This window comes from Artemia sp. Qi Xiang Cuo, chromosome 1, assembly GCF_049724085.1.
Source record: "Artemia sp. Qi Xiang Cuo chromosome 1, ASM4972408v1, whole genome shotgun sequence".
NCBI lineage: Eukaryota > Metazoa > Arthropoda > Branchiopoda > Anostraca > Artemiidae > Artemia > Artemia sp. Qi Xiang Cuo.
Window position 1 is genome coordinate 20,520,167 of NC_142794.1, and position 15,621 is coordinate 20,535,787.

At 36.4% G+C, this 15,621-nt stretch overlaps 1 long non-coding RNA gene across 1 annotated transcript in view; it reads right to left on the minus strand.

Annotated features, from left to right (window-relative positions):
* Positions 1-4,772: 4,772 nt before the first annotated feature.
* The window catches only part of LOC148956100 (uncharacterized), a 29,619-nt gene continuing 18,770 nt past the window's right edge, over positions 4,773-15,621 (minus strand). The window contains exon 2 of the long non-coding RNA XR_016142136.1: positions 4,773-5,091. This is a non-coding gene — a long non-coding RNA (uncharacterized LOC148956100). The remainder of the gene's footprint in view (positions 5,092-15,621) is intronic.

Genomic DNA, 15,621 nt, shown 5'->3' on the forward strand with positions numbered 1-15,621 from the left:
AGAAACTTGAAAAAGGGCTCATTCGATTTCAAATTCAAAGGGATAGTATCCTTTTTAATAGTTGAAAGTGATTTGAGGGCAACTAGCCCCCCACTCACGCCTACCCTTTCCCCAAACACATCCAATGAGAATTTTCAGATAGCCATTTTATTCAACATAGTTGAAAGGTTTGGAAATTAGTTCTTTAAGGATGACCATGGAGGCTCATTCGATTAGAAATTCAAAGGGATAGTGCCCTCTTTAATAGTCGAAAGTGATTGGAGGGCAACTAGCTCCCCCACGCCCATCATTCCCCCGAACACATCCAATCAAAATTGTGAGATATCCATTTTGTTCAGCGTAGTTGATTTCCAGATAGAAAATATGTTTTTGAGGAGGACACTCCCCCAGAGCCCTTAGGGCAAGGGTTGTAAGTTATGCCCTTGGGCATATAAAGATTTTATTAAAAGCATTGTCGTTGAAACTTCAAAAGGGCTCATTCAATTGGAAATTGAAAGGGCTAGTGCCTTTTTTAATAGTTGAAAGTGATTGGATAGCTTCTAATGCCCCTCTCACGCCCACCATTTTCCAAAACACATCCAATCAAAATTTTGAGATATCCATTTTGTCCAACGTAGTTGAATGTTCTGGAAATTAGGTCTTTTGAGATGATAACCCCCTCAGAGCCCTCAGTGCAAGGGTTGTAAGTTATGCCCTGGGGGCATATAAGGTTTACATAGAAAGTTCTTGTATAAATCATAGGTAGCGGCATTGCGCTGCCTAAGTAAAGAACGGGGTCACTCGAGAACGAGACAGGAAACGGAGACTAAGTAAAGAGGATGACATTCCCCCACAACCTTCAGGGCAAGGGTTTTAAGTTATGCCCTTGGGGCATATAAGAACGATGTTTGCACAATGTATTGTTTATTAATTTTTTCCTTTAGAGCAGGGCACTTCGTATGGAAGAAGTTGTCGTATAAACTTCGAAAAGCGCTCATACAATTGGAAATTGGAGTGGCTTGTGCCCTTTTTAATAGTCGAAAGTAATTGGAAGAAGACTAACACCCCTTCCACGCCCACCATTTTCCGAAACAAATCCAATCAAAATTTTGAGATAGCCATTTTGTTCAGCTTGGTTGGTCCAGATAGAAATTATGTTTTTGAGGACAGTCCCCCACAGCCCTTAGGGCAAGGGTTGTAAGTTATGCCCTGGGGGCATATAAAGTTTTTTCATAGAAGGGGTTGTCGTAGAAACTTTAAAAAAGGCTCATTCAATTGGAAATTCAAACGGCTAGTGCCCTTTTTAATAGTCGAAAGTGATTAGAAGGCAACTAGCCCGCCTCTCACGCCCACCTTTTCCCCAAACACATCTAATCCAAACTTTGAGATAGCCATTTTAGTCAACGTAGTTTTAAGTTCTGGAAATTAGGTCTTTGAGGATGACACCCCCCCCCCCACAGCCCTCAGGGCATGGATTGTAAATTATGCCCAGGGGGCATGTAATGTTTTTATATATGGCGTTGTTGTAGAAACTTCAAAAAGGGCTCATTCGATTGGAAATTAAAATGGCTAGTGCCCTTTTTAATAGTCGAAAGTGATTGGAAAGACACTAACACCCTTTCCACGCCCACCATTTCCCCAAACACATCCAATAAAGATTTTGAGATAGCCATTTTGTTCCCGGCAGTTCAAAATTCAGGAAATTATACCTTTGAGCAGGACACTCCCTCCACAGAAATTACAAAAACTAACCGAGTAAAACTCAAAACGAGCAGAAATTAACATAAGTCGGGCCCAAAACCCCTATGCCTTCCAAAGGCCAGAACAAAATTTGCACTTTACCGAAAAAATACAAATGAATGTGCATTGTCATTTTAATATACATATACTGAAATTTAGTAATCAAATGTTAATATTATTTGATTTTTTAAAGTTATAAAAGTAAAAACATTTATATTTTTCAGTAAAGGGCAAATTTTGTTCTGGCCTTGGGAAGGCATAGGGGTTTTGCGCCCAACTTATGTTGATTTCTGCTCGTTTTGAGTTTGACTCGGCTAATTATTGTAATCTGTTCGTTTTGGGTTTCATTTATTTATCGATGCTGATTTGTAGTAGTTTCACGCTTGGTAGGTTATTTGATTTTATTTTTGCTTTTTTTTTGTTTAATCGAGTTCTTTACTTTTCTTTGAAAAACTCATTTTGTGGAAAAAGTTTTTTAAATTAATTAAGTTGCATAGGGTGATCTGAGTGTTGGCTTTAATTGTAGTCAATATAATTAATGACTAAATTATTGCATAGAATTCGTCCAATTTGAAAGAAAATTTTACAGCGGTTCTTCCACCAAGATTTTGAGTCAAAAGCAGTTTATAAATAATATACTCGAAAGAATCCTCCAAGGAGAAGATTCAAAAGATTGCATATGAATGAAGATGAAATAAAACAGTAAATACATATCAGAAGCATTACTCAGCTCTCTTCATTTCTGATTCTTTAACCCCTTTTGTTTGGGTTTTTGACTTGAGCGTTTTCTTGATGTGGTGTAAAAAAATTTCATTTTGACAAACTGGATGCACGAGATGTATTTTGATTGGGTTCAAAACCCCTCTCACCATTTACGAATGTTCAAACTAAATACACTAGCTGCTCTTGACATATTCCATACACACCCTTTTGATAATCTGGATGCACATAGTGCCTTTGATTTATTTTAACGTCTCCCTCAACACTCCCTGAAAATTTTAATTTAATACCATTAACATTCCTGAGACATTGCACACAGTATTTGAATAAAAATCGATGTAAATAGCATTTTTCGATTTAGTTAAACATCCTCTTAAACATTCCCTGAAAGTTTCAACTTAATACCATTAGCCGTTCCTGAGATGTGTATGAGCCCTTTTGACCACCTTGATGGACATAGTATCTTTTGATTAGGTTCAACATCCCCCTCCTCATTCTTTGAAACTGCCCACTTAATGACCTTCACTGTTCCCAACACATTGCATATTTTGAGAACTTGGATGCAAGTAGGGAAAGGGGTACCAGCCCGGAACGAACACATGTGCTGCCATCTACAATTGAGTCTAACGCTGACAGTACATAATTTATGGTTTTTGTCACTTAGAATGAAAAAACAGGATTTTTCTCACTTTTATGGATGTTTCTTGGACGGTTATGAATGTTAGTCAATTTATTTGTTGTTTTTCATAGATGTCAACAGCAATTTATGTCTGTTTTTATGGTTTTTGTCACTGAGAATGAAAAAATAGGATTTTTCTCACTTTTATGGATGTTTCTTGGATGGTTATGAGTGTTAATCAATTTATTTGTTGTTTTTCTTGGATTTCAACAGCAATTTATGTCTGTTTTATGGTTTTTGTCTCTGAGATTGGAAAAAAAGGATTTTTCTCAGTTGAAAAAACAGGATTTTTCTCACTTTTATGGATGTTTCTTGGATGATTATGAGTGTTAGTTAATTTATTTGTTGTTTTTCATGAATGTCAACAGCAATTTATGTCTGTTTAATGGTTTTTGTCACTGAGAATGAAAAAAAAGGATTTTTCTCACTTTGATGGATGTTTCATGGCTGGTTATGAGTGTTGGTCAATTTATTGGTTGTTTTTTATGGATGTCAACAACAATTTATGTCTGTTTAAAGTTTTTGTCACTGAGAATGAAAAAACAGGATTTTTCTCACTTTGATGTATTTTCAAGATCAATTGATTTGTTGTTGTTGTTGTTCGTCCAGGTGTAGTCGCTGGGGGGAATGTATTGATCTAGGGGAACTAAATTTCCAAGGTCAATTTGTTTTCTTGGATGTCAACAAGAGTTCACATCAACAATTGCTGGATTATAGAGTCTAGCGGGGACAGGGTCAATTACACCTCATTCATGATCAATTGATTTGTTGTTGTTCGTCGTGGTGTACGCTATGGAGAATGTTTTGATCGAGGAATAGGAAGCCAGAAGTGCATGTCTCCTTCTAAACCAATAAGGGGGCCGGAAATTTTAGCGGGAGAGGATTGCAGAGAATATGAGGAAAGGATTTTTTTTGCTGTAGTTTTTATTAGTCTGTGAATAAAATTCACTAGGTTTTTAGTTAGCAGTGTGATAACATGAGCGAACAAGTTGAGTTAGAAATCCTTTTATTGCAACTGTTCTATTTGTAAAGGTCATTTTCATTATTTTGAACATTCTCATGAACCTACTGCATGTTTAGACAGCATAAAGGAAGAGATAGATGAGAAGAATCTAGAGGGAATGAGAAGAAAAATTATATGTGACACGAAGAGAAATTTATACCGATTGCAAGCAAGCTCACATAAAACAAGGTTTGATATGACAGAAAAGGATGATCAAAAGAAGAGACTGGGAAAAGAGGACTGTCTCTATGGTGTAAAAGACAGCTGTGAAAACCCAATGAAAAATGTGTATAAAGCAAGATATAACTCTGAATATTATGAAGAATACGTTCTAAGAGAAGAGAAAAAGTGGCCATTGAAGAGACAAGATAAGAGGTCATTCTAAGGAAAGGATTTTAAACAACGAAAACTGTGGCGGAAGAGTTCTCATATATGATTTAAGGATAAATCTAATTATTGATATGTATAATGAGTTTTATATTGTAATCATACAATAAATTTGTTTGTACTACTTTAATTTTCTCATACTAGATATATATATAGAGTAAGAATATCATCAGAGACTTCTGTGCATGAATAGATCAAATTGAATAGATCAGCCTTTAGAGTGTTCTCAAACCTCGATCCTTAAGCCTAAGAAAATAATAAATATATGAAACTTTATTTCTGAAATCTATAAAACAATGTCATTAATTTCCTCGATGTTATTAGTGTTCTTCTTATTCTCAATACCATTTAATATGTCACTGGTATGTTCATCCCAATCTAGGGCTAGTCGATGTCCCTTTGGTACTACTACTGCAGTTCTAAATGACCAATGGAGAGATTTCATTGAAGGTGTGGTGACTTGACGATGGACAGGGGACTGGTATAAAATGCCTCTGGATACCCCCACCATCACCAACCGTTGCACAGGAGTTGCTTCGTCCCCACCTGTTCTCTTGAATGGAGGTGGTAGAATTGGGAACTCCTAAAAAGATATTGTATTCAATGCACTTATTGAAAGCTAAATTGTTCAAACTTAAATTTTCGGTGTAAACTTATATCTAATGATAAACTTGTTAGTGACAAAAACTTTTTTCCACAAAGAACATTTTTCAACTAAAAGAAAAGAGCTGCTAGACTAAATCAATCAGTAGACTCGACACTAGCATCACAAAGAAGAGCCCCATTGTTAACTCAGACTTTACAGGTCTGAGTGGATATTCTCCACTAAAAAGTCGTTCAGACGTGGATTTTCCCCATAAATGTTGAGAAACTGCTTGGTTGAGAAACCACAGGGCCGAAAGCCAGCCACGGGTGGGACCCCCACCCCCCAGGTTAGGTTACCTAACATTTCTAGGGTTAGGTTACCTGACATTTTTAGGTTAACTTACACTAGGTTAAGTGGCGCGCCACTTAACCTAGAGTAAGTTAACCTAGAAATGTTAGGTAACCTAACCTAACCCTAGAAATGTTAGGTAACCTAACCTATCCTAGGGGGTCCCACCCGTGGCCAGTTTTTGGCTCCGTGGCCCCGGGGGGGGGGGGGGCCCCACCCGTAGTCGTGTTCAACAAAAAAAAAAAGGAATTATTTACTGACCTTCAGTTGCTGTGATTTTAAGAGTTCCGCTTTTATTTCAGCCAATCGTGTACGCATAAATTAAATTTTTTTTTCTCAACATAATTTAATAGGTTAATTATCCTAACCTAGCTATACCCAACTTTTACTGGCTTTGTGTATAAATTCCATAACTTATAAAACCATTTCCCAGGGGCTGAAGAAACCTTTCCCGTCACTTTTTCCAGACCATTTGGAAAGGTGACGTTTCGGTGAAGACTTAGATACGAAAATAAAAAAATTTGTGTATTTCAGATCGAAAACTCGCCCAAGGGGGTTAAATGATGAATTGCGGACAGTGAGTCTTCCAGATTCAACTCCCTTATGATTTTCGTAATAATAGTTATCCGTTATTACAGTTTATTACGTGGTGTTCGAAGGTTTTAACTTCAGTGCAAATTGAAATATAGATAGAAGTATAATCATGAATGCGTCAAATATAGTCTTAGATTCTTCAATGGCTGATATGAGTTTAAAACTTATGTTCATTTTTGTGTATTGTAAGTTTGATTCGGCTAATTATTGTAATTTCTGTTCGTTTTGGGTTTCATTTATTTATCGAAGTTGATATGGGGTGATTGTAGGAATAGTCATAATGTTTTCTTTAGTTTTTCTGCTAAATAGCTAAAATGTTGGACTGTAATTTCAATTTACTGTAAGATTTGTATATTCAGTCAAAATGTTTGATCAGTTTCAGTTCTGTGCATTCATTTTTACAAACATTCTTACTATAAAATAAGTTGGATAAAAATGGAAATTTACACACAACTGGACTTAAAATCACCCTTTTTTTATTTTCTATGGGACTGAATCCATCCTTACCCCATTTGAACTCATCAAGCTCTCCTTAACCCAGTCTACTTATCTCTGAAAGTTCCGTGACAATTGAAGATAAAAAAAACACAATAACAATAATAATGTTTAACTCATCTTGGGGTGTTACAAAAACTCATTCCCCAAGAAAAATATCTTCTCTCAGGTGCGTTTCGCTAAGTAAGTTGTAAGCCAAACGGATACAAAAAAGGAAAATAACAATATGCCTGTTTTCGTAGAATTAAACAGACATTGTCGTCATTGAGATCCTTGCATCCTGGTATCATCCCTTATGAATTGAAAAAAATCAGGAAAAATAAAATTTTTGACACACTTTTACGGGGAACATATAAATAAATATAAAATTCAAAATACTTTTTCTCCATTAAGGTCTACCAGTCCCTGTCTACATTCTCTGTAACCTTCAAGCCTATTAGATACAATTAACAAATTTTAGACTCATTTTTGGGAGGCCACGAATCATGATTAGCTTCAAATTTTTGTCCTTATAAATATGTTCACTTTCTTTGAATAGGATTATATCTCAAGTACTTACTGAAATGATTCCTTTTAGCAGTTCAGACTTGGGAGACGGAGTGAAGAATAATTTCCGTTTTATAGAATTGTTAAATTCATATTGCACAAAGCAAACCTAATCAAAACTAATTTTAAAGCTTATTTCAAGAAGTTACATAGACAATACACGTTATAAAATGTGTCGGTTGGTAGATTTTAACAGAGAAACAGAATAATGTTGCCTTTATTTTTTGACGCTACAAGTCAATACAACTAAATTTTTTCAAAATTTTCTATCAACATTAAGGTTCTCTTTAGCCCTCTTTGAAGTTTTTGGTTGTTATAAAAGAGAAATTGGCCTTGCATTTCAGTTCTTTCTTGTGCATTGGGATCCTTTTGACCCAACGAAATAGAGAGCCAAGTTCTGAGCTAATAAAACAAGTTTTTGCTTTTTTCAAGCTCCATTTTTAGGAAGACTATGTCTACGAACTAATTTCTTTATACATTAGGCTACTCTTGGCACTGGGGGCTTGCAAATTAGGGTTCAAACTGACCAAGGAGGCCTCGATTTGTATCTTTTTCCTTACTTAAAAACAACTAAAAGTTTTTAGTCAAGCCTTGACCTCCCTAAATGAAGGATAGGACTTTGAATCATGGGAACGTGTTTCTATCATATTTTCATATTTTTGTTGGGAAACACACTCAAAAGCCATATTTACAGATATTTTTGTGATATTTTCACTTACAATTCCATTTTTTAGCCAAGCCTTGACCTCCCTAGGCGCATTTATACCGCGAAATGTCTCTAAGCTAACACAGCAAATGACAGAACCCCCACTATATTTTGTGTTCCAATGTCGTAGCTTTACTTACAAGCAGTTTCAACAGTTATGGTGACAATCCCCGTCTCAACCACTTTCTAGTGGAGAATATCCTCTCAGACCTGTACAGTCTGAGTTAACGATAAGGTTCTTCTTGGCGATGCTAGTGTCGATTCTACAGATTGTATTATGGAAGTTCATTACATGGGTCATGGGGGGCTCTTTGGGGTTGGGCTAGGGGACCTCAAACAATGTTCAACTGGAACTTGTATATTATAACGACCACAGAGTTTCAGCCGTGTGTTCCCAGACATGCTAAATATGTACGAGTATGAATCATGGGAATTTATTTTCATCGTATTTGCGTATTTTCGTTGGAAAATACACTGTAGAGCCATATTAAGAGCTATATTTGTGAGTTTTTCACTTACAAGTCATTTTTTGGCCAGGTCTTGACCTCCCTAATTGAAGGGTACGAGTTTGAATCATGGGAGCGTATTTTGCATATTTTCGTGGGAAAACACACTGAAAAAATATGGGGGGAGGGGGAGGGGGGGTCCTCTCACGCATAAATTATATTTTTTTCTCAATATCATTTAATAGGTTAATTATCCTAACCTAGCTATACCCAACTTTTACTGGCTTTGTGTATAAATTCCATAGCTTTTAAAACCATTTCCCCGGGGCTGAAGAAACCTTTCCCGTCACTTTTTCCTGATCATATGGAAAAGGTAACGTTTCAGTGAAGAATTAGATATGTAAATGAAGAAATATGTGTATTTCAGATCGGAAACTCTCCCAACGAGGGTTAAATGATGAATGGCGGACAGTGAGTCTTCCGGATTCAACTCCCTTATTCTTTTCGTAATAACAGTTATCCGTTATTACAGTTTATTATGTGGTGTTCGAAGGTTTTAACTTCCGTGCAAATTGAAATATAGATAGAAGTATAATCATGAATACCTCAAATGTAGTCTTAGATTCTTCAATGGCTGATGTGAGTTTAAAACTTATGTTCATTTTTGTGCGTTGTGAGTTTGATTCGGCTAATTATTGTAATTTCTGTTCGTTCTGGGTTTCATTTATTTATCAAAGTTGATTTGGGGTGGTTGTAAGAATACTCTTAATTTTTTTTTCAGTTTTTCTGCCAAATAGCTAAAATCTTGGACTGCACTTTAAATTTACTGTAAAATTTGTATATTCAGTCAAAATGTTTGATCAGTCTCAGTTCTGTGCATTCATTTTTACAAACATTCTTACTATAAAATAAGTTGGATAAAAATGGAAATTTACACACAACTGGATTTAAAATCACCCTAGTTTTTTATTTTCTATGGGGCTGAATCCATCCTTACCCATTTGAACTCACCAAGCTCTCCTTAACCCACTCTACTTATCTCTGAAAGTTCCGCGACAATTGAAGATAAAAAAAATAACAATAATAATGTTTAGCTCATCTTGGGGTGCTACAAAAACTCATTCCCCAAGAAAAATATCTGCTCTCAGGTGCGTTTCGCTCATCAAGTTTTAAGACAAACAGATACAAAAAAGAAAAATAAAAATATGCTTGGTTTCGTAGAATTAAACAGATATTGTCGTCATTGAGATCCTTGCATCCTTGTATAATCCCTTATAAATTGAAGAAAATCAGGAAAAATAAAATTTTTGACACACTTTTATGGGTCACATATAAATAAATACAAAATTCAAAATACTTTTTCCCAATTAGGGTCTACCAGGCCCTGTCTACATTCTCTGTAACCTTCAAGCCTATTAGATACAATTAACAAATTTTATACTCATTTTTGGGAGGCCACGAATCATAATTAGCTTCAAATTTTTGTCCTTATAAATATGTTCACTTTCTTTGAATAGGATTATATCTCAAGTACTTACTGAAATGCTTCCTTTTAGCAGTTCAGACTTGGGAGACGGAGTGAAGAATAAGTTCCGTTTTACAGAATTGTTAAATTCATATTGCACCAAGCAAACCTAATCAAAACTAATTTAAAGCATATTTCAAGAAGTTACTTGGACAATACATGTGATATACTGTGTCGGTTGGTAGATTATAACAGAGAAACAGAATAATGTTGCCTTTATTTTTGACGCTACAAGTCAATACAACTAAATTTATTCAAAATTTTTTATCAACATTAAGGTTCTCTTTAGCCCTGTTTAAAGTTTTTGGTTGTTATTAAAGGGAAATTTGCCTTGCATTTCAATTCTTTCTTGTGCATTGGGATCCTTTTGACCCAACGAAATAGGGAGCCAAGTTTTGAGCTAATAAAATAAGTTTTTGCTTTTTTCAAGCTCCATTTTTTTAGGAAGACTATGTCCACGAACTAATTTTCTTTATACATTAGGCTACTCTTGGCACTGGGGGCTTGCAAATTAAGCTTCAAACTGATCAGGGACGCCTAGATTTTTCACCTATTTCCTGACATAAAAACACCAAAAAGTTTTTAGTCAAGCCTTGACCTCCCTAATTGAAGGATATGACTTTGAATCATGGGAACGTGTTTTTCACCTATTTCCTGACATAAAAACACCAAAAAGTTTTTAGTCAAGCCTTGACCTCCCTAAATGAAGGATAGGAATTTGAATCATGGGAACGTGTTTTTATCATATTTCCATATTTTTGTTGGGAAACACACTGAAAAGCCATATTAAGAGCTATATTTGTGAGTTTTTTCACAGACAATTCCATTTTTAGCCAAGCCTTGACCTTCCTAGGCGCATTTATACCGCGAAATGTCTCTAAGCTAACACAGCAAATGACAGAACCCCCACTATATTTTGTGTTCCGATGTCGTAGCTTTACTTACAAGCAGTTTCTCAACAGTTATGGTGACAATCCACGTCTGAACGACTTTCTAGTGGAGCATATCCTCTCAGACCTGTATAGTCTGAGTTAACAATGGGGCTCTTCTTTGTGATGCTAGTGTCGATTCTATAGATTGATTTAGTCTAGCAGCTCTTTACTTTTAGTTGAAAAATGTCCTTTGTGGAAAAAAGTTTTTGTCACTATAACAAGTTTATCATTAGATATAAGTTTACACCGAAAATTTAAGTTTGAACAATTTAGCTTTCAATAAGTGCATTGAATACAATATCTTTTTAGGAGTTCCCAATTCTACCACCTCCATTCAAGAGAACAGGTGGGGACGAAGCAACTCCTGTGCAACGGTTGGTGATGGTGGGGGTATCCAGAGGCATTTTATACCAGTCCCCTGTCCATCGTCAAGTCACCATACCTTCAATGAAATCTCTCCATTGGTCATTCAGGACTTCAGTAGTAGTACCAAAGGGACATCGACTAGCCCTAGATTGGGATGAACATACCAGTGGCATATTAAATGGTATTGAGAATAAGAAGAACACTAATAACATCGAGGAAATTAATGACATTGTTTTATAGATTTCAGAAATAAAGTTTCATATATTTATTATTTTCTTAGGCTTAAGGATCGAGGTTTGAGAACACTCTAAAGGCTGATCTATTCAATCTGATCTATTCATGCACAGAAGTCTCTGATGATATTCTTGCTCTATATATATATATATCTAGTATGAGAAAATTAAAATAGTACAAACAAATTTATTGTATGATTATAATATAAAACTCATTATACATATCAATAATTAGATTTATCCTTAAATCATATATGAGAACTCTTCCGCCACAGTTTTCGTTGTTTAAAATCCTTTCCGTAGATTGACCTCTTATGTTGTCTCTTAAATGGACACTTTTTCTCTTCTCTTAGAACGTTTTCATCATAATATTCAGAGTTATATCTTGCTTTATACACATTTTTCATTGGGTTTTCACAGCTGTCTTTTACACCATAGAGACAGTCCTCTTTTCCCAGTCTCTTCTTTTGATCTTCCTTTTCTGTCATATCAAACCTTGTTTTATGTGAGCTTGCTTGCAATCGGTATAAATTTCTCTCCATATCCCATATAATTTTTCCTCTCATTTTCTGTAGATTCTTCTCATCTATCTCTGCCTCTATGCTGTCTAAACATGCAGTAGGTTCATGAGAGTGTTCAAAATCATGAAAATGACCTTTACAAATAGAACAGTTGCAATAAAAGGATATTTCTAACTCAACTTATTCGCTCATGTTATCACACTGCTAACTAAAAACCTAGTGAATTCTATTCATAGACTAATAAAACTATAGCAAAAAAATCCTTTCTTTATATTCTCTGCAATCCTCTCCCGCTAAAATTTCCGGTCCCCTGATTGGTTTAGAAGGAGACATGCACTTCCGGCTTCCTATTCCTCGATCAAAACATTCTCCCTAGCGTACACCACGACGAACAACAACAAATCAATTGATCATGAATGAGGTGTAATTGACCCTGTCCCCGCTAGACTCTATAATCCAGCAATTGTTGATGTGAACTCTTGTTGACATCCAAGAAAACAAATTGACCTTGGAAATTTAGTTTCCCTAGATCAATACATTCCCCCAAGCGTACACCTGGACGAACAACAACAACAACAAATCAATTGAACTTGAAAATACATCAAAGTGAGAAAAATCCTGTTTTTTCATTCTCAGTGACAAAAACCATTAAACAGACATAAATTGCTGTTGACATCCATGAAAAACAACAAATAAATTGACCAGCACTCATAACCAGCCATGAAACATCCATCAAAGTGAGAAAAATCCTGTTTTTTCATTCTCAGTGACAAAACCAATTAAACAGACATAAATTGCTGTTGACATCCATGAAAAACAACAAATAAATTAACTAACACTCATAATCATCCAAGAAACATCCATAAAAGTGAGAAAAATGCTGTTTTTTCAAGTGAGAAAAATCCTGTTTTTTCATTCTCAGTGACAAAAACCAGTAAACAGACATAAATTGATGTTGACATTCAAGAAAAACAACAAATAAATTTAACAACACTAATAACCTTCAAAGAAACATCAATAAAAGTGATAAAAATCCTGTTTTTTCATTCTCAGTGACAAAAACCATAAAAACAGACATAAATAGCTGTTGACATCCATGAAAAACAACAAATAAATTGACTAACATTCATAACCGTCCAAGAAACATCCATAAAAGTGAGAAAAATCCTGTTTTTTCATTCTCAGTGACAAAAACCATAAATTATGTACTGTCAGCGTTAGACTCAATTGTAGATGGCAGCACATGTGTTCGTTCCGTGCTGGTACCCCTTTCCCTACTGATGCACATCGTGCCATTTGATTTATCCCAATTCAATATCCCATTTGATTCAATATCCCAATCAACACTTCCACTTAACAATCTTAGCCGTTCCTGATATATTGCAGATACAGCCCTTCGACATCTGGATTAGACTAGTATCTTTAAGTTCAACACCTCCCTCAACATTCTATGAAAGTTTCAGAGAGTATATCATCAACTGTTCTCAAGATATTGCAGATAGGCCGTTTGAAAACCTGGATACGTATAGTCTCCTTTGATTTAAGTAGCATCCCTTACTATTCCCTGAAAGTTTCAACTTAATAGCCGTAGCCGTTACTGAGATCAATACAGACATGCTCAGATATAACCCTTTTGACAACCTGATATCTTCTCATTTATTAGAATTCCCCTTAAAATTCTCTGTAAATTTCAATTTCATACCTTTAGCAGTTCCTGAGATATTGCATAAGCGCCCTTTTGGGAACCTGGATGCACAAAAAGTCTTTTATTTAGTTCAACATACCACTCAAAATTACCTGAAATATTTAACTTAAAAACCATGGTCATTCCTGAGATATTGCAGATAAGCCCTTTTGATAACCTGTATGCACTTACACTTTCAATTTAGCTCAACAGTAGAAGTGGTGGTGGAAGTAGTAGTAGCAGTCAAAGTCGCGATCGGAAAGGAGTAGTAGTAGTAGTAGTCACAGATAGTCACATTTGCAAGAGGTCGAAGTCGCCGTCACAGTCACCAGTAGTCGCAATCACAGTCACAAGAAGTCACAATCGTACACGCAGTGACAAGTAATCGCAGTAGCACGTAGCTACAGCCAAAGTCACAAATAGTCACTGTTGTAGGGAGTCACACTCACATTCGCAAGTTTTCACAATCACAAGTAGTCCCAGTCACAAGTAGTCGTAGTTGTAATCCCGAGCAGTCGTAATAAAAAGTAGTTGCAGTCTCTGGTAGTCACTGTCACAAATAGTCAAAGTCGCAAGTAGTTGTGGTGTCTAGTAGGCGTAGTCGCAAGTCGTCGCAGTTGCAATTCGTGGTAGTCACAAGTTGTCATAGTCAAAGTCACTTTTGCAGGTACTTGTAGTCACAAGCGGTCTTAGTCGCAAGTAGTCACAGTTGCCAAGGCAAAAGGTTTAAGTCACAATCGCAAGTAGTCGAGGTCGAAGTCACAGTCATAATCGCAATCTTAAGTTGTCGCAATAGCAAGTAGTCGTGGTCGCAGTCAAAAGTAGTCACATTTCCAAGTAGCTGTGGTCCCAGTCGAAAGTATTCATTGTCTCAAGCAGTCGCACTTGCAGTAGCAATAGTATTAGTAGTGGCCCGGATACTTTCAAGTTAATACCCTACAACCGTTTCTAAGACATGAAAGATACTCCCTTTTGATAGCCTGGATCCACATAGCGTCTTTTGATTTGGTTCAACATTTCCAGAAGTCTCGCGTTAACACCCTTCGTCTATTCAGATACACTCAGTACCGAACATTCTCCTTTTCCCAATGATAAACGACAGTGGTAGTAGTCACAACCAGTCACATTCCCAAGTAGTCGCCGTCGCAGTCACAAGTAGTCACAGACACAGTCACAAGTAGTCGCAATTGCAAAGTAGTCCCAGTTGGAAGTAGTTGCAGTCTTAAGTATTTGCTGTTAAAGTAAAAAATAGTCATAGATACAAGAAGCCGCAACCCCATTCACCAGTAGTCACAGTCATAACTAGCCATAGTTGCAATCCAAAGTAGCCACAGTCACAAGTACTCAGTCACAAAAAAATAGCACAGGCAGTCGCAAGCAGTCTCAGTCGCAAGTAGTCGTAGTCAAAAGCAGTCACAGTTGTAAACGCAAGAAGTCTTAGTTGCAGATGCAAGTAGTCGCAGTGACAGAGTGACAAGAAGTCGCAGTCACAAGTAGTTACAGTCGCAAGTAGTCATAGACACACCTAGTCACAGTCAGAATCGCAAGTAGTCGTAGTCACACTCTCAGTCTCGGTCGTAAGAAGTTACGTACCTAGTAGCCAGATCGAAGTTGCAAGTAGTCACAGTCGCAGCAGTAGTAGCCCCGAGAACTTTTTAAGTTAATATCCTTAGCTGTTCCTAAGATATTACAGATACACTCTTTTGTTAACCTGGATGCACACAGTTCCTAATGATTTGGTTAAACATATTACTCAACATTTCCTGAAGTTTTACCTTAATTCAATTAGCCTTTTCGGACACTCCCAAGATCATATATTTGTCCCTTTCCCGATAATATATCCTATATATAAAGAAAAGGCAAATCGCATAATTTACAACTCTTGCCCTAGGGACTGTGGGGAGTTACATCATCCGCAGAGGCATAGTTATTAAACCATTTGACTATTTGGAACAAAACAGCAGTCTCATAATCTTGGTCAGTGTTGAGTGGGGGGGGGATCCAAAAAGGGCGAGATAGGCTGGTTTCCTTATGATCACTTCTCAACATGCCCCTTAACAAACCCCGAATGTTTCAACTTAACACCCTCAACCAGTCAAGAAAATTACGGATACACCCTTTTGACAACCAG